The 19,817-nt window shown below is 38.3% G+C and overlaps 1 protein-coding gene across 2 annotated transcripts in view; it reads right to left on the bottom strand.

Moving 5' to 3' along the window:
* NCK2 (NCK adaptor protein 2) overlaps positions 1–18,523 on the bottom strand; it is a 72,453-nt gene extending 53,930 nt beyond the window's left edge. Inside the window, exons 1-2 of one of the 2 annotated variants that reach the window (XM_027674981.1) lie at positions 18,413–18,523; positions 172–243 (exon numbers count right to left, since the gene is read on the bottom strand). The gene's annotated coding sequence lies outside the window, so the exon portion shown is untranslated. Of the gene's footprint in view, positions 1–171; positions 244–18,412 lie in introns of those variants that run through there. The other variant, XM_027674982.1, reaches the window with a different exon arrangement.
* Between the last annotated feature and the right edge of the window lie 1,294 nt (positions 18,524–19,817).

Here is a 19,817-nt window from a genome sequence, read left to right as displayed (position 1 = left end):
TTGTCCCAGATCACTGACAGAAAAAGACTTGCTATTTAATCATTCACACAGCAGTTAAAAAAAAAAAAAAATCACAGCTACACTGCCATATAAGAGCCAAAACCAAGCAATACATCCAGTTCACTTATCATCTTTAGTTTCAAAAATAACCACTGAACTTGAATCACTCACCTTTGGCACACTGTTAAAAGGATCCAGGCAGTGAAAGGCAAAACTCTCCAACAAAGTTATATGCACCACCGTCTGAAACAATAAATACGTATTTTAGTTCTACCACTAAACTTAGAAGACATGCAACTAGGCAATTTAGTTTTCATGCTATCAAAATCTCCTATGAGACGCTAAAGAGCAGCCAGAATGGCTTGAACTTGATTCACCTGTTTAGCACAAAAAGACTCCATTTCATATTTAACTTCTCTCAATGAATACAAGGTCATTTTAACCACGAACAATCCAAACCATCTACAAACTCAGTCGTCATAATACTGAGAAAAATCAGTCAAGAAATGGAATTAAAAATTTAGCCTAGTTTTAGAAAGATTACATTTTAAAAAGCACCATTATCTTCACTTTCATATTAGTCAGTTTAACTTGTCTGTATTTCCTAAGAGAAAGGAAACGCCATTACATGTAGAAAGAACGTACACCAGCAAAAGCATAGCCAGCAATTTTGTAGGGCATCTGAGTATTTCCACCCAGGAGGCACTCACACACATTGGGATGTGTAATCCAGATGGATTAGTACCACACGTGGCTTGGGGCCCTCTGGCACAAGAGATAGCGACCCAACACAAGTGAGCTCTGACAGAGGGGTCGAAGCCGCTCGTAGGGTTTGAGAACTTCGTTGAGGGAAATTCTGGCTGGATGTAAAGAAGCCATGAGGGTCGCTAAGCACAGCCACATGCCCCCTGAGAAGTGATGGCCCTTCTTCCCATGCCTCAAATTCTACTGGACATGGCCCCAGCTGCAGCCTCAGCTCTGCCAGGAGCTGGACAGTACAAGCCTCCAGAGGTCCCTCCTGGCCTCCATTGTTCTGTTAAGTATTTCTAGCCACAGAAGTTACTGTTCAGAAGAGACTTAAGAGTATTTAAACAGTTTTTTCTGCTTTTTAATGACCCTTCTAACTCCATAGGATGTCGGACAAATTAGGCAGCATAAACCCATTAAGATTCAATTCAAAAAGAAGAAAAAAATTCTGAGCAACTTCCTGTGCTGCAGCCTCTACCTCAAAAGGAGGATGTGTTACAACTCCTACGCAACCTGAGGGCACTCATGCAGAAATGTTTCTGTTCAAAGTCTTTTCTGAACAGATTCCAACCAGTTGTCACTCTACAAAAGCATCCTATGAAGAAATTAAACTTAAAAGAGCAATTCATCCAACGATCCCATGCATCATAGTGAAGCAAGGGAAGAATAAAAAGTATTAACAAAGGTATTATAAATACCTTACGCAGATGTTTAAAGGGGAGATTGAGACTTCCACTCATTAATAAGTGGAGTAAGAGAACTACTAAAGCCCCAGTTTGACAGATATTTAAGCATAAACATATTGTTAGGGGGTAAAGCACGAAAGACTCTCTGCCTCTCAGCTCCTGGCAGCTCACCCCTTGCTCCCCAGCAGCTGCAAGGGGAGACAAAACATTTCCAGCCCTCCTGAAAAACACACAAGATTAAAAAAAACCCAAACAACAAAAGAGTAATGGAGGGTAGCAAATAATGAGGAAGTGTTATTCCAACAGAAGAGCCTCCTGATCTAGTTCAGCACCTGAATGAAGATATGCTTGTCACAGCAGAAAGCAGACAGGACTGGAGGGTGACCAATCCCTTCTCCTCTGCCAGGTGGTGGCTGGAATACCTGCCACCCCACCTGTGTTTTCAGCATTCTGCAGACACAGACTGCAGGCAACCACATTTTGCTATATCAGTTTTCCTAACCAATTAGAGACCTTAACTGTGTTCTCACTGAAAACTGCTCTATTGAAATTATAGGGCAGATATCAAGTAACTTGGAAAGATACTTTAATAAATGAAGCAACATTAAAACCCTGAGGCAGAGCACATATATTTTACTGCTGGCTGGATGTTTTGTAGTACGTTTTTCTCCTGTCAATAATACAAGGACTTTTTTAATATTAATGGAGAAAAGTAGGAAAATAAAAGTCTTCATTTTTTGGTACAAGATCTTCTGAATAGTACTATCTTTCTTTTTCCTACCTCACAAATTATCTACAGCCCATTACTATCTATCACTGAAAAGCTATACCAAGCCTCTGATTTTGTTTGGTTGGTTTTGTTCCTTAAAGAAAAACCCAACACTCTCTCAATTACTACTTCCACCTTCACAAATGCACACTTGCATACCAAATGTGTGTTTGAAAGTGAGCCGAAAAACAATACTGTTCATCACCAATACTTGAAAAACTAATCAAAACAGACCAAAACTTCACCTAAAACATTGTGACTTACCAAGTGACTCAAATTCAGGATGGAAACTTGGACCTCAAATATTTACTTATATTTAAAATATGTTCCTTGAAACAATCTTTCAGTTACAGAAGTTCAGGACTGTTCTTCTCAAAGGGCAATAAATGGAAACAGTGGTTAGGGTTTGGGACTACCCGCCGCCAGTCAGAGTTTGCACCAAAAATGGGGTTTTCTGATTCTTCTGCTGTGTCCTACCAGCCAGGACTACGGACAGAAATATTTGATAGCAAATTGGGATTGCTGGGGGATGAACTGTTAAACTTTGAGAATACAAAATAATTTCCAACCACCTTCAAAAGCCTTGCAGCATATGGGGCAAACACTGTGCACCTGAAAGACAAAGTGGCACAACATCAGAAACCTTGGGAAATCAAATCAACAACTTTTTTTGAATGGCAGCAAACAGAGGCACAGAGCTGGGCAGTCATGTCCCATGGCATCCCCAGTGCCCATCAATTCTGTATCATTTAGCATGATGCCCATCTGTCACACCTCACTCAATACACATACTACTGCAGTAATGTTGGCCCTACTGCATGTAAAATGCCACAGCTCCTTACCACTCATGCCAGTCTTCATATTCTCACTTTACTTGAGGCCCAGAGCAGAGGAACAGAAGACAATGATAAGGAACAGAAACAGCCGAGTATAGGAATTGGATGATCACGTGATTACAAACATGCAAGGCAGAAAGACAAATTTGTCCACACCTTAACAGTATCCTCAATGACTCATTTGTTTTCTAGACCAAGGTCTTCCAAACACAAGAACTATACAAATCTCACTGTAAAAAGCCCTTTTCAATAGCCAGAAATAAAAGTCTGACCTTGAGGCTTGCAAACAAGCACCAAAAGGTAAATATCAATAACATCTAAGCACTGTGTAATCTTTAAAGATGATAACCTCAAAGAATAAACTAGGGCCCTTGTAATGATTGCACTACAAGTAACACCCACAGTTATTAACTGCCTCTCCTTTCACTAATACCTCTAATGTGCCCCATTTTCTTTATCTCCATGGCTAAAATCCAGATTCAACCTTATAGCACCTATTTCGATGACAATTCTCTCAGGCTCTCTTCCCAATACCCAACCACCTCCTATTTATTCCTGACATGAAATAGCTAAAATAATCTCTTTGATACTTAATATGCTAATACACAAGAACGATCTGACCATAAACCTGTACTGCACAGAGTGGAAATTTTAACTCCAATTGACGTATTACTGGTGACCTTCTGGAGAACAAATGAAAAGCATCACATTAATACAAATTCTCCTGTGGAGAAGATCAAGCTGGCAATCTGCCAGTTCATTACACCATCTAGCTTCACTCCAACATTAAATATTGCCTTTCTTTGTAATTGACTGAAATACACTGGAGCAATTGCAGGTAACCACTTTGGGCTATTAAAGTATTCCATTAAGACTTCTCCGTTAGGCAGATATTTCAAATGAAGTTACATCAAAATAGGCTATGTTCGAAATATTTTAACTATGCAGACAATTGGGCAAGCACAATCCAGTTTCATGGAGCAGCAAACAGATCAGCCTAAGCACTCAAAAGTTCAAATTTGCCTGAATTTGCTTAAAGGGAAAAGAAACCCCCCAAATTTATTTAAGACTCTACTATATGCTCAGTATTTTAAACCTCCTAGTCATATATATCCTCTCAAAACTCACTTAATATTACCTTCTTCTAAAGCTAAGAAAACAGTAATATTAAAATACTACTACACTTTCAGACTCAGTATGAAATACATGGAGAAAACAGGAAGAAGGACTGGATTCACATCATATTTAAGGTTTCAGAAAGGCAGCAAATTGCAATGCTGCATTATAATACATGTAAAACAAACAACCAAGTTAAAATCCTTTTATGCTATGTACTCTACACAACTAAGCTTTTCTCCTCTTAAGATTGTGGTTCTTAAACAGCAAAGAAGCAAGTGAAATGAGGCATGAGAATAGGTTGACTGCCTTGCATGCAGGAAAGGCTGCTAGATACTTAAAACACTGGAAAATATTTGAACTTGTATGCCAGCTGTAAAAATGAGACTAGCCCTTGAAGCAAAGACAAATTTCTGTGTTTAAATGGGTTTTTTTAAGCAGCCCAGAGCCTGCACAGTTCAGCCTGAGAAATTTGCGTCTCTTCTGGCATATGTATCTTCTCTGTGCTCCTATCTGCCATGCCAGAGCTCCAGTACACCTCCCGGCTGTGCTGTTTGTATCAAAGAGGAAGCAGTTGGACACGTATCATTGGTTGTTCAAACAACTATTTTATTTTCTTGGGGGGGGCGGGTAGGAAGAGAAATGCAGCTGGAGACTTTTCTCACACTCATCACATACAACCAAAGAGGCTAAGCTGACCTATATTTTCATTTAACTCCTTCAGTCAAATGCATATTCTCTACAGACTGCTGTATACACAACATGTTTTCAAAAAACAAGACTATTTTTTACATCTGCTTGCACAACCACCAACTCCTGATCTACTCATGAAACACAAGTAGCTGGTTGTCTAAATAATATCAGTATTTAAAGTAAATACTACCAGTGCCAGATGCCTTATATGTATATCCTCCAAATACATGAATGACCAGCACCTTTTTAAACTGGAAAGAAATGAGGAGGGTTACATTTGTTAGTGACTGCATCTGCTAAGAATTTTACAACATATATTGTAAAAATCCACATTATTTTAAGAGGAATCACATACCTCTTACGTTCTTTCAGCTCTCCCCTAAAAGTCTGAGCTATTAAAAGCTATTTGGTATCAGCTGATGCTGATACCAAATTACTACCTAAACTCACTGTAATATGCAATTTTTTAAATTCCTCGATTAAGCAGGATTTTCTATCTCGATACTTGCTGATATTGATCTAATTCATATTTGATTATGCTGAGCTGCAAACTTCCAGGGCAACCCCTGCATGAGAAAAAGAAAAAATTGAAAAAGCAGAGTTGATAAATCATGAATAGGAGGCCAGGAAGCTTCCTGCCCAGGAAGGCTACAAACTCTTTGAGAGGACATGTAATACTGCAGCCTCAAAATCAAACCACCCCCACCCCCTGCCCAAAAACCCACACATATCTGTTGTTCAGACTGATAATTAAGCACCAAAATAAGTGCAAGCTGTGTCCAATCACACTCTGCAAGCTAAAAGAGGCTCACAACAAAGGTACTATGCCACCAAGATAGCCCCAGGTTTTTTAAGCATTCCTATTCAAGAACCATGTGTGAAAGGTGAAGTATTCAAACTGTTTTATACCAATTCCCTGATTTTTCCTTTTGCATTACAGCAAGGAAATGGATCTCTCAATCTTTCTTGTTCTCTTCATTTAAGGGTTTAGAAGCTGGCTATGTAAGTATATGTATAAATAGCCCTAAAGCCCACATAGGAGAAGCAACAAAGGTCTTGATTTATGCTTAAGACGGCTCTAACCAGCTCAAAAACCCTCACAAATGTATCCTGAAAGACCTGCATTACCAATTATAACTGCCAATAGACAAGCAGAAACCAAACTATATGTACCAAGGCTGTTCATAAACTCTAAGTATCTCTAGGGAAAGGTAAGGATTAAGCTTCAGCCTTAGGTAATACTTAACTAAGCATGTTTCTCAGGCCATGATTTGAGCATGAGATAATTATTTTGGTTTCCTTAATAGGATACTTTATTATTCAAATTATAGATTTCACGTTTAGAAACATCTTAGCATCTATAGTTAATTACCTTTCTTCAGAATTTTATAAACTACTATTTTGTACATACATTCTAATAATTTGTTCTATTTGAACTTCAGCCTTTTTCTGATTGATAATTTAATGTTTTGTTTGTAAAAACTGCACAACAACAGTCTTTTCCATTAAATATAAAATCAGCTCAGAGTCTTTGAGGATGACCTCAGTGGTTAACAACTCATCAGCCCAAGCAGCTCCCTCACAAATTTATTTTTCCTATTGCATCTTTATGTAAAACATTTTAATGGCAAAGACATACATGATCCACTGAATCATACCAGTTCTTCCAAACCTCTCTACTCAAGTCTGAGCTTTTAATTTGATACTTGTGGATTTTAGGACTGTGAAAGATGACAACAGAAAGCATCTTAATATACTTTTTACAGTAATCTAGTAATCTGCACATGTAAATTACTGAAAATGCACACCTCCACTGGAAAAAGCCATTCACAGATGCCTTTTGGAGAAGTGAAAACCACATACTCCAATGAATTAACTGCCACAGAAGGATGTAACACTAACTCAGTATCAGAGAAACACTAGGGAGAGAAAGCTGGTTACCACTCGTAGCTAAGACGACTAAGTTTAAAATAAGCAAATAAATCTCACAGTTACACAGTTTGAGACGACTTGCTTTGGGGCGAGATGTAACAGCAAATGGACTGTAGCAGGGCCTACAGTCAGGTAAGGCAGACTTACCCCACTGGTAATCAAAGTTAAAGGCTGACTGCAATCCTTATTAGAATTCCTGTTCTGGTAAATTATTCATTCTTCCTTAGTCTGAAGAAATGCCTGAGTTGATAGGATCACTACTTCCCAAGAACACAGTTCCCCAAACCACCCGATTTTTAATTCCAAATTAACCATCAGAAAAGCAATTGAAGCAGTTTTTGCCTGAACCACCAGAAATTTTGCTTTAGGTTGACAACAAGAAGAGAAACGTTAACACATCTTTGGTTCCACCACAGCACACAGCAGCTCTAGCCGCAGGCTCTGCTATTATTGCTGTTTGAAAGATAACTAGGTATTCCAAAATCTCATCATACCCAAATAAAATTTGGCAACAGCCTACCTTCTGAGGTTTTTAGCAGTGATTTTCTTCCTTTCATGTCTCATACTCATTTGATGGTGCCTTATTCTACTTATTTTAATCATCCCAATTCAGTGGCAGATTACAAATGAAAATGCAATAGAAACATTGAAGGCCCCGTAACAATAGTCAAAACAAAGATTTCCTATGGCAGCTGTCAAATAATTGACATCTCCAAAGCTATCTAAGTACAGTATCTGGGCAGAAATCCAATTATGTCAATTCTGTCTGAATACTCCAAAAGAGAGTCCTACTGGGGTTAGAAGTGGAAATAATTTTAAGTGCAGATTAGCCACATAAGCAGCTCCACTCTTGAAACCAGAACAAGGGACCAAAAACCTAAAGGCATGACATTTATCTGGACACAAGGGAGAGGGAAAAAAGAACTGTTAGACATCTGGCAAAAGGTCAAAGCCAATTACCTTGTCCAAATTTGCCTCCCAAGATAATAGCTTCTAGGTTCACTTCTTTGAAAAAAGACATATTGACTCAAAGTAATTACAAATATTTCTGCTTACTTCTACATCCTCCACTGTCATTTTGTTTGTTTCAAAACTTCTTTTTCCCAATAAAACATTAACAGCAGTAGTATAACACGCCAACTTCCAGAAGCATGAAATAAATTTATCTAAAATATACATAAAAGAAAATAATATTCTCCCTCATTTTGACAAAGGGTATTCAGGGCTTTTAATTCAATAGTATGATATCTCACTGACTTTACTGCTTTCCTTAAGCCATTTCAATTGCTGATTTCCCTTTCACCTTGCAAGTGTCTGTGTTAGTGCTTAATTATGTGGCAAATTCAGTTTGCTGAACCATGCCATAGGATTCTGTTTATTTGTTGTTTTAAAACAGACAAGAATCAATGCGGAAGGGGGTCAGAAACAGTCTTTTAATTCAACTAAGAAAAAAATACAGGGATTTTTTTTTTCTTTCTTTTCAGGCAGATTAAAATAACTGTTCTTGAAACTACAGATGAACATAAGTTTATCTGTTTTTTAAATTAAACTACTCAAGGGACTGCTATGAAACTAAAACAAAAACTGCACATGCCAAGTAACTGGAGCAATATATACTGGTAAATACATTCTACCTAGAAAAATATCTCTATTATGAGTAAACCTTTAAATAAATATAAATATATTATAAATGAATGATGATGAATAATAGCAGACTGATTAGACAAAGCTTCTAATCCTGATATGTCTGCAGAATGAAGAATGCTTTCAAAAGTAAGGATATTACTCACTTCACATATGTCGTAAGTGCTTCTGCTATCAACATGATATAAAATTCAAGAGAATGTCAAGCATTCATTATGAATGAGCCTATATTTAGGATTACTCCAGGCTTGTGCTTCTTTCACCAAGACTCACACAGTTAGAGGTGGGTGTTTCCTGTTGCTGTTTGATTGGGGTTTTTTCCTGACCACAGTCATTAAGGATACTCAGAAAAGTCTGAAAATAAGAACTCTTTTTGGTTAAAATGTGGTATGCTCTAGAGCATGAAACTAATTCAACAAGAAACTTAAAAAACCCCAGATAATACACAAATGCAGGGTTGCACTCCAGAACTCAAGACAGCCTTAATTCAAAATCAGTGCCAATGAGGAGTAGCTAACATCTCCACCTGCTCAGGGCACTTAAAATGCTCTTTAGAGGTATTCAGAGACCCCTTTGGCAAGGCAGTAGTTTTGGATATTACCAGTTTGGACCAAATTCAAATCAGTAACCCACCACGTTTTCTGCTGTTAAAGCATAACTTCCAATATCAAACACAATAATTTTAACTAAACTTGTTATTAATATACTTTACTGTATTTACTTACAATGAAAATAATAGTTTATTTTAAATAGTTTCCAACTGAATCATGCAGTCAGTGAGGCTGTCAGAAACATTTTGACAAAGCCTAGAAAAAAATTCCTGAGCTACAATTTTGCACTTTTTTAAAGTTTAAGGATATACACAAGGAATCTATTTGTTTCCAGTTCTTTATTATAGGAGATTTCATTTTTGCATTTACTCTCTAGAACACACTGAGCACAGTACCATGAATCCTCCTTCATGTCACACAGGCACTGCAAATCCAATTATTACTCTATTAGGTCTCATTTAAATCCCTACAGTAGGAAAATAAACTGAACAAAATGAGTATCACCACGTTTTTCAACCATCTTTACAGTATGACATAGCTAGCAATCACAGCTTAATAAAATTTCATTTACAAGAAAGGTAGCTCTGAATTTTCTTTGTCTGCCAGGCATTTCAGAAAGACTTGGGGAATGCCTCTTCTTCCCACCATCCCTTGAAGAAGCCAGTTGGCCACTGCTATTTCATGCTTCTCAAACACCAGTGCCTTCTGCTCATGGCACAGAAGTGTTCCTGTCTCAATGCTCAAAACATATGTAAACTCTACTAATAACCACCAAGCGAATTCAACATTTACTCCAATGGTGTCCCAGTTGTTGTTTTCTTGTTTGTTAGGTGCTGTTTTCTTTCATTTGTTTGTTGTTTTTCAAAGATTTCCTGGGTAAGGAATCCTTTGACACAGGGTGACACCAGGCTGGAAAGCAGCAAGGGGAGATCAAAACAAAAACCCCACCAACCTGAAGGATACTGAAAAGATGATAGTATTTTTAAAAACAAGCTCTTATCCTATCTGGATGTAAAAAACTATCATTGCTAAATATTGCAAAGTAAATTTGCACAACTTTCAGAAGCTCTGAATGCTTCACCACTTCAGTGCACTTCATTTATGGATATATACTTTCATTACAGTCTTTACAAATCTCATCCCACTACCCAAAAACTAATGTTTATAGATGTCCAGGTCTGTCCTTCATTACAGGAATAGATAACCCAAAGAAAACAAATAAAAAAATCCCTCATTTGTAGTTAGCACTCGCCACAGTCAAAGCTCTCATTGAAGGATACGCAAAAGCCTTGCTGAATAGCTCTTTCTTAATAGCTGACCTGACTAAATCATCTTCCTCATTCAGGCTAGAAATCAAAATGTCATGATGACATTTAAACACGTGATCCGTTGCTAAAAACAAAAGCCAGAAAAATATATGCTGTCCACTTTCAAACATACTCCCCAAACACTGTTTCTAGGACAGATAGGTTCAAAGTGTCAAGAACAGACTTTTAAATATTTCAGTCATTTCATTAAGCAATTTTAGTTACAATTTTATTAAATTTTGTCCTTTACATGCCTACTGACAACCTGACAACCAGGTAAGTTCCAGGCTGAGGGAGAGAGGATACTGATGGAGGAAAGGAGGGCAATTAAGCAATTCCAAGGATCATACTCCAATTCCACACTTAAAATCAGAAGATCTGGGTGAGAGCTTTCTCTGTGCAGAGGAGATCATAAAGACAACAACATTGATGGTTGGTTTTTTTCTTTCTGCTAGAAAAGGAAACAAAAGAGGGAGGCATTTTCCCATGCATATTACTCACATGGGTTTTTCTAGAGTATTTCCATAGGGTTTTTTCTGCACGCTCTTTAAAATGCCTTTAAGGACCTTAAGGAATAGAAGCCTCACTAACAGAAACATGAAGATATCAGCTTCATGATCCAAATGTCTTTGCCTAGAAATGAAGCTAAGAGTATCATCTCTGAGTTTTTTAAAACTAATTAAGATCTGAAAATTGTACTTCTAAATCATGGTTAACTTTAAAGGAGGTGGAACGATATCTCCTTTCTGCAGGATTTTAATTAGATTTGTTTTCTTTGTAATTTAACATTCCTTTCAATAGGCTACGATGGCAAATATGGGTCCTTTAACAAGAACACATTCTCTAGGGAAGTGACACCTCTCAAACTGCAAAAGAGCACAAACATCCCACATTGCTTGAGAACCCAAAGTCTATTGCCATGAAGCCTAAGAGTAACAATCTCAGAAACTCACTGTCAATTGCTAAAGCATACACACAATTTTTCTTCAAACAAATCAGTTATAGCAACCTTTCATTTAGATCAGTGATATCACAGATGACACGAGAGCTTTCTTCTAGAGAAATATAAAGTAACAGTTCCCAGTAAAATTAAGTCTTTTCAAAAATAGAACCTATATACAGACTATGAACATTGCAAGTGCTTAAATTATAGCTACTGTATTTTTAGAAGCACTAGGTACCTTAAGAAAGCAGTACAACAAGCTTCACATTCTTAGCACATTTGACATATGGTGGAAAAAAAAAACAACATCACTTCAGGAAGACATCCTGTGCGAACAGGATTCAAAATTCTGGTGATGGTCCAACAGTCAGAAGTAAACATACCCCAGTGAAACAATATCAAGGACAAAAAGCCTGATGCATCATCTAGTACTGGTTCTGTCCCCATAAATGGGGTGCATCATTCATTCCTTTGCCAAAAAGAATGATTCTCACCTTATGCTTTATTAACTTGTAGTAACTTTACAGGTGCAAACTTAGTTGTTCAACTAGAATTACCCTTATGCTTCCTGCTGATGACAGACCTTAATGAGCTCAGGCAAGGTCAATCAATATTCAACATTTCAAAATATACCTGAAACAAAGCAACTCGGGCCTACTTATTTTTCTTAAAGACATATAACTATCTCACTTTTTGAAATGCAAAGGAAAGAGAGGACAGAAAAAACCCCACCCTCCAGAATACATACCCACCGAAATTCCTATCATGTGTTTCTATACTTATCGCTGATCAGTAACAAAGTTTTAAACAAGACAGTGTCACACTTATAAACTGTAAGAATAAATGTTACACACTTTGTTTCAGCTTTGCCACCTAAAAAAACTGACTGGCTTCGCCACAGAAACGTGACTCCCCTTTTCTGCAGAAAACAACGTGATGAGAGCTTCAAATTAGCACACTGGGCCTGAGAACCAAACTCAAAGCTGTCACAGAGCAAAAACGCCTCCTGTTTGAATAAAGCTTCAGTTTCTCGAAGGAAGAATCACCTCAAAGGAGGGCAGTATTGTTTCTTTGTCCAGCCTTTCAATGTACCCACAGGCAAAAAACCTTCTCTTTCCTATCAATGCTCTCCTTGGAGCAGAGAGGCAGGAAGACTGTCTGGACCTGCTACTTGAAGACAACTTACGCAGGCAAGCAGAAAAGTAGGTAATCCCAACATAAACACCAGCTTTAAAAAATCACTGGCACATGTTAGTCAAGTTTATGATGTCAAATTAAAGAATAAGCCATCAGACTAATACACACACATCCACAAACTTTGACAGACATCTTGTGTACCTACACAAAAGCTTTACTGAAAAATGGAACGAGATCCTCAAAAATCAATCACAAGACTTCTGTGATTCTCAGCAGGGCAGGATTTCCCCCACAGCTCCAACGACTGAGTCAGGCTAGTTACCACCAAATGTTACGAAACAATTCTTCACTAAAAAAGAACCAACCCAAAACAAAAAAATCCAACCACATGCATCTATCATTTCAAAGAAAACTTGCAGAACTAGAAGTATGCGTAAATTGATGGCCTAAGGGCAGCAAGAGTTCTGCTTCAGGTCTACAGAGCTTCTCCAAACAGTACCAACATGTAAACGAGAGTACAAATCTACCAGGGATATATTTTGATTGCTAGACCATGCTAGGGACCCCTGGTGGCCTAGTGGTTAGCATGTGGGACTCTCACCGCTGCAACCCAGGTTCGATTCCCAGTCCCCCCAGGCAGATGGAGCCCGTTAGCCCTGTGAGGCCATCCATCTATGAGAAGGTCACTCTAAACAAACCTACGTCCTGAGGACCTCACTGCCATTGTCCAAGCTTGCTTGGCCCCGGCAGATGAACCTTAGGATTAAAGGGTGGGCTCAGTTCAGCGCAGGCTGTGTCTCACCTAAAAAAATCCATTGCGCAGGCTGGAAAGGTAAAAGACCTTTCCCAAAATCTTCGTTCGCGAAGACTGGCCATTATTATTATTATTATTAGACCATGCTATCACATCTTCATTAGTGTCATTACCCGCAATATCTAGCTTAAAGCTTTGATGGACATGCAATCACACCTTAATTTCATTTCAGAGGGATCTGCCACATTGCTCCTTGCTGGTGTCTTCAAAGTGAGAGCTTGGATAGCAGATGTAGTCTTTTAGAAAGGGGCTGGTAAAGACTCCATGCCTTGTGTACAATACAGAGTGGGAGACTGGTGTGACAACTCACATGAGAAGGCTGAGCAGTCAAAAGCAGAGAAAGAAACAGGACAAGAACAGCTGAAATGTAAAACGAACAAAACTGAAACAGATGCAGAAAGTTTTTAAGCAATTAGCAATTCCCTGCACAGACAGGGAAGGAAAAATACACACAGAAGAGCTATGCAGAGTTTAGTTTTCTCAAGCTGATGACAAACAACCATCAATTATTACAGTATTCAGAACAATTTGACAGAAAATAAGGGTTAGGTAGTAATAGCTTTGGTGCAGACATTGTTTTTGATACGCTGAAATTTCAGACATAATACAGTCAAGAAAATTTATATACAATAAAGGAAACACAGTCCATCTACACTGAGTTTTACACTAGAAGATCTCAGGTTTTAGCTAGGGTTTTGCATTTGACAGCTTAAACTGTAATTCTGAAAGATAAAATACTAATGAATTAGAGCCAGTCTTTCAGAAGGGAAGAACTGGGGAAATGTTTGTTGCTAATTCAGATCCACGTCAGAGACACATGATGAAAAGGTTTAGCATACAGGGATTCTTCAAATGGCTCACTATGTGTTCCATTTTGTGACTGTCTCTTATTTAGGTTTCTTTATATGAATATACACAGGATTTCTCGAAAAAGTGGAAGAAGAGATTCCAAACAAATGTATGAAGAAAGAGGACTAACAAATAAAGTGTATTAATACTTCTCTTAAACCATTTCAAAATCGTTTCTATATGGATGGCAATTTGAGAGTTGTATTACCATTCTGACACAGAACCTTACGCTTCGAGATTGTTTTGTGTGTAAAGCAGGTAAAGCTAAAAACTCTAAAATGTCTTTTTATTTTATTCCTACCAAAACACACAGAAATTGCATTTCAGAAGTGCCAAATTCCTGATCTCAAATAAACATTACACTGAATACATGCTTAATGTTACATACAGTGTTACAGAACTTCAAAAGCAAAGAATAATGACTTATTATTATTGTGGAGTGCTTTATTTATACTCCGGAAGTCTTAAAGTGGAATACATATATGAACTGAGGTTTTGTACAAAAAAGTTTGTTGACATTATTTTGAAAGAATCCTTTGTCTCAGAAAGAATAAGGTCATTTGGAAACATTTCACACACCAAGAAAAAAACCCAAAACCAACATTCAGAAAGAAAGGATATAGTTTTCACCTCCTTCAAAACTCCATGAATTTTCCAACAGCTGCCCACTGTCCCCCATAAAAGGACATGTTATCAGCATCGCGAAGCTCCCATCCTGTATCCATTCATGCCCCTGACCATGTCCTTTCACCAAAGAGCTGCCCCGTGGCCCAGAGCAGGGTGGCACACACACAGATCCCAAGTGCATCTCCTAGCCCTCCTGCTTGTCACCTGCAAGAACCAGAGTTCCTGCTCCTTGACTCTCACAAGAGGATCCATCCTTGTCAAACTGATTTATCAATTAACACAGACCTAATGTATCAGTATTTTCCAGTAAGAAGGAAAACATTTTTCCACCAGAAGGCTGTGTGAGAACATCAGAAATATTGGTAATTATAAACACATGTAAAAACTGCTGCTTTACATCACTGAAGACCACTCCTTTGCCATCACATTTTTGTTACAAGTGGAGTACACAACATATGCTTTCATTCAAGGTCAGAAATGGCAATTAACTGGTACACAGTAAGTTAAATTGAACCATGGAGATGATCTAACAAGTAAGAAACTCAGAATCTTATCAAAAGCCTTGGGGTTTCATACAAGAGCATAAGGGCTGTGAGTTGGAAGTGGTTATGAACAATTACTGTATCCAGGTACAACACTTTTTAAAAGAAAAAACTGGAGAAAGAATTTAGTAGAGTAACATGATTTCCCCTGTGAACACTCTCTTATTGCTACAGGAAGACAGAATTAATTTTAACAAATTCTACCAGCAAAGCAAATACTGTGGCAAAATACTAATCATTCAAATTACCTCACAAGTAGGTTCCCCCCCTCTTTCTATGTAAAGAAAATTTCAAAATTAATTGTCTTTGATTCTGGAGAAAATTCACAGAATTTGTGTAAGCTTACATGAACACAACTGATCATAATAAGGAATTACCTTATTAATTTGCCCTCTGCAAGGAGGAGATGCTTTTTCTAACTAAAATCTGACACAATTTCCCCAAACATCTTTTCTGCATTTAAAAAGTTTTCATAAAGTCTCCAGGATTAAAAATAACCCTGGTACAAATACCTTCAGTAATGCTTCCTCAGCTTTTACTAACCAACAAAAGCTTAAGAAATCTACTCAAAGTACAATCAATACAGAACCTTTTAAGGAGACACAGCATATATATAAAAAACCAGTTAAACAATATGTAAGAATTAAGTTCAGGCATTAAAGTCTGAAAGAGAGGTTTAGGCACATAGAGGGTTGGAAATGAAGAACTGAAAATTATAACAGTTGCCAGTAGCAAAAGGATGCTCAGTATTTCTTACCAAAGGATATTCTAATTAAACCTAAATCCTGAGGACCTCGCTGCCACCGTCCAAGCTCGCTCGGCCCTGGCAGATGAACCTTAGGATTAAAGGGTGGGCCCAGTTCTGCGCATACTGCATCTCACCTAAAAAATCCACTGCGCAGGCTCAAAGGTTTTACCCACATTTGTAAAGCCCTGTAGCGACGGGCAAGGGTCGAAACGGCAGGTGAAAGGTGCAATGGAAGCCGCAGACCCAACCCTGCATGCAGGCGGTTCAGGGCATTGGTTGTTAGAGACTGACCCCAGAGATGACAGTCTCTTTCGGCAGCACCCTGAATGACCAAGCAGCCTTTTTCAAGGACAGCACTGGTTGCTCCACTCGGAGAAGGACCTAGAAAAGGTGGCCTAAACAAAGGTCATCTCCCCCTTCACCCAGTTGGTTAACCGTGGCCAACGGGCATCTTCTACTAATGCGGTCACACAAAGATCAAGAGACAAAGGCATGCACCTGCCTCCAAAGGTGTACCCAAACTGAATCTCGCGTGCTGGAACATCAGAACCATGCTTGATACTGCAGACAGTGGACAGTCCGAGCGTCGCTCTGCCCTAATCGTGCTTGTAACAAATGTGGGTAGACCCCTTCCCAAATCTTTGTTCGTGAAGCCTTGCCATGAATTTCTTACCATCTCCCAGAATAAACCTACAGTCCAGCTGAAATTAGTGCATATTTTGAAATATAAATTACACCTACACCTTGCTGCATTAGGATGGTGGCTCAGAAGTAAGCACACAATCCCTCCAGCAGAATGTACTTCAAAGCCTCCCCCCTCCTCTGCCTACAGAGCTCGGCAATAGATAAAATTGAGAATGTGGTTTTCATTCATTTCTTCCAGGCACTCTAAAATTCACACATGCACCTCAGAGTGGCTTGAAATCTGGCATACCATATGGCAGTACACTTGTCATTTCCAGAAATATGTTGAATATGGGTTCCAGAGATATAAAGCCCTAATAAAAAATAAAGAAAAACAAAACAAAACCAAAACTCCTGAAGCCAACAAATTCTGCTCAAACACCACCAGCTTTATATTGCGCACAACTGGAGAGTCTGGGCTTTGATCAGGCTTCAAAGAACCTCTTCATTTGCCCCAGAAAATAAATCTGATGCATTTGCTTGTGGAGGCTTATTTCCCTACTGTTTTGCAACTCTGTAAAGTTATTTACACTTGCCTTAAGTGAGACTGAAGTAGAAATTATACATCAACATCAATAGTAGAATTTTACAAACACGTTGCACTTGGAACACAAAGCGCATGATTTACAAGCTGCAAGACAGCAAAGAATCAGGATCAAGAGTTTTATGGCTATTCCAGTGTGAACCAACTGAAGAAGAAATAATTACTTATTCCCATTCCCGCACACAAAATTTAATGGTGCACATGATGAAGTAACATTCAAAAAAAATAACAGAAGAATTAGCAAACAGATTTCTTTTAAACCTGAAAAAGAAATAAGGCTCTCCTGCTGGTTGAAATAATCACAGTCTCTCCAAGCTCAGCAAATTAAGAGTGAAATTTCAAAAAAAATTGGCAGAGCTGAACTAAACATCTTGCTGTTGCCAAAATGAGCGAGTCCTGTGCCGTAGGTAGAAAGCAACTAATTCATCCTTCTGCGATAGCTTTTACTTTCCAGAGATGTCTATTTTCCACTATTTGCAATCTGAGATGAAGTGATCTTTCTTTTCTAAGACAGAAAACTCAGATTAGCAAGCTGAAATCAAACATTACATGACAAGAATGAATTTCCTCCTTTCTTTTTTCTTTCAAGGATGGACTCCCAGATTCTGTTATTTTCTGACTTAGATACAGAGAATCATTTACTTTTTTTGCTGGTACATTCAGCTTTACCTTATTCTCTTTTAACCTCATATCACCTCTTGAAACTAAGTTATCTTAACACACACCTTCTTACCCTTAGAATGAAAATTAACAGCAAGTAGTAAACGTTGAGAAGACCTGCTTTGCGTGTGATACTTTGTTTTTAAACACACACAGAAATCAGGAAAATAATCTTACTCAAGAGGAGTGGATCCTATAGTCTCTAACAAACTTCCCATGTGCATATTCCATAGCGAAATTTGTTTAGGAGACAGTGTACATACACTATTCATCCAGAATGCAGTTGTGACTTGGAAAAGATGGCAAGGAAGTACAGAGGATTCTGCAATCAGATCTTCTTCAATCCAGACCTTCTGCAAAATTTCTATGTATAAGGAAGAAAATCAAGAGCATTTCCACCCTAACTGAGAGAGAATACTTGCAAGCACTTAAAACAATTCATGGCAGCATCAACTGGTATATGTAACATAGCACAAACACTGTTCCACTATACTAATAAATCATGTTCATCCAAGACCAGGATCCATTCAGCTGCTCCAGCTGATGAGTGTTTCAGCCATGCAGAGACAAGACTACCACATACCTGCCACTCACATCTCCTAACGATGACAGTGTATCTGCTCATTGCTGCTAGAGGCAGTGGGCTTTGAGAAAGCCAGGGCTTTTTCCCCAGGCGTAACAAGCACAGAGCTGTCAGCCGCTGGTGTTGCCATCTAGGGAAGCTATTCCTAGAAAAGCGAGAAAAATGTGTGGGCTGAGCTGAAAAGACAGTGAAGAAATTAAAGCAAGCAGAAGAGTCCTCTGTGATACAAGAGGTGGAGGAAATCCCCATGTCTGCTAAGATTTAAGTTGACGAGCAGATCTCTTCCCCTGCCCCCCTCAGCCAGTAACCAGGTTTTTCAGGTATACTGACTGAGCTTGCGGGTAGGATCAAATGCAGCTTCCACATGCTACAGTAAAAATTTACTGTGCCTAGGAGACAAATAAAGTATGCTAAATTTCCTGAACATTTTAATATTCATGGTAATTGGAATAAAGCCAAATAAAAGCCCTAGTAAGTCTACACTTTAAAGAACTTCCTATATATTTTGCAGATTGCACTGAAACCACATGCTGATGCTGCCAGAACAATTCAAGAACTACCCAAATCTGTGTTTGACAGATTCAGACCTACTGTAAAGGAAGGAAAATCTGACATGGGAAGCCTAAAAAAGATAATTACTTCAGCATGATATATGGAGGTGTTCCTGGGTAATATAGATGAAATTTCTTTCATTATTCTTTCAATAAAATCTGTTTGAAATTCAACTTTTACACTATCCTTAATTGTAGGTGCAGAAAACAGAAAAGATGACAGCTATTGAAGCCACATGCACTCTACTGTCCTCCCACACCTACTACTACACTGGCAAAAAAACTATTCTAGATAGACAACAGTATCTAGAAAAGCAGTCCTTATATTGTCATACCAAAAATGCCAAGAAGCCAGAAGTGATTCACAACTGTGCATAAACTTCTTTTAATCACACTTGTTTTTTTTCACATATGTGCTTTTCTTGACAAAGTCCCAAATCCAAACCTCAGAAAAGTTAACTAAACATATTCTTAAGTGGCTTGAGTATCATAACTCAGTTGATTAAATATTTGGAAGAGTTCACCTGGTGGCTTTGAAGTGGAGCAGAGGACCAATTCAGGCCTCTGCAAGTAGTATTATACTCCTTGAGGATCTATCAGTAAAATGGTAACAATCCTTTAGCTAAAGCAAAGCCAAAAGATTCAAGATGGGAAATGAAGCTATAAACAGGAAGAATGCAAAAGTTTACTTCTTGTACCCAAAGTTAGAAAACTATTACAACATCAATGTACAGGCCAGTAAATCTCTTTTCCTTTCTTACTTACAGATTTAGCCTCTAAGGTGTTCTGTGCACTTTTTCAAGCTCTTGATGCATATTTTAATTCTATACTTAAAGATCTTCCTGCATTCCAAG

Source organism: Neopelma chrysocephalum, unplaced genomic scaffold (assembly GCF_003984885.1).
Source record: "Neopelma chrysocephalum unplaced genomic scaffold, ASM398488v2 Primary Assembly neopelma1_25, whole genome shotgun sequence".
Classification (NCBI taxonomy): Eukaryota; Metazoa; Chordata; class Aves; order Passeriformes; family Pipridae; genus Neopelma; species Neopelma chrysocephalum.
Note: the sequence above shows the minus strand (reverse complement) of the source record. Positions and strands in the feature narration are given on the sequence as shown.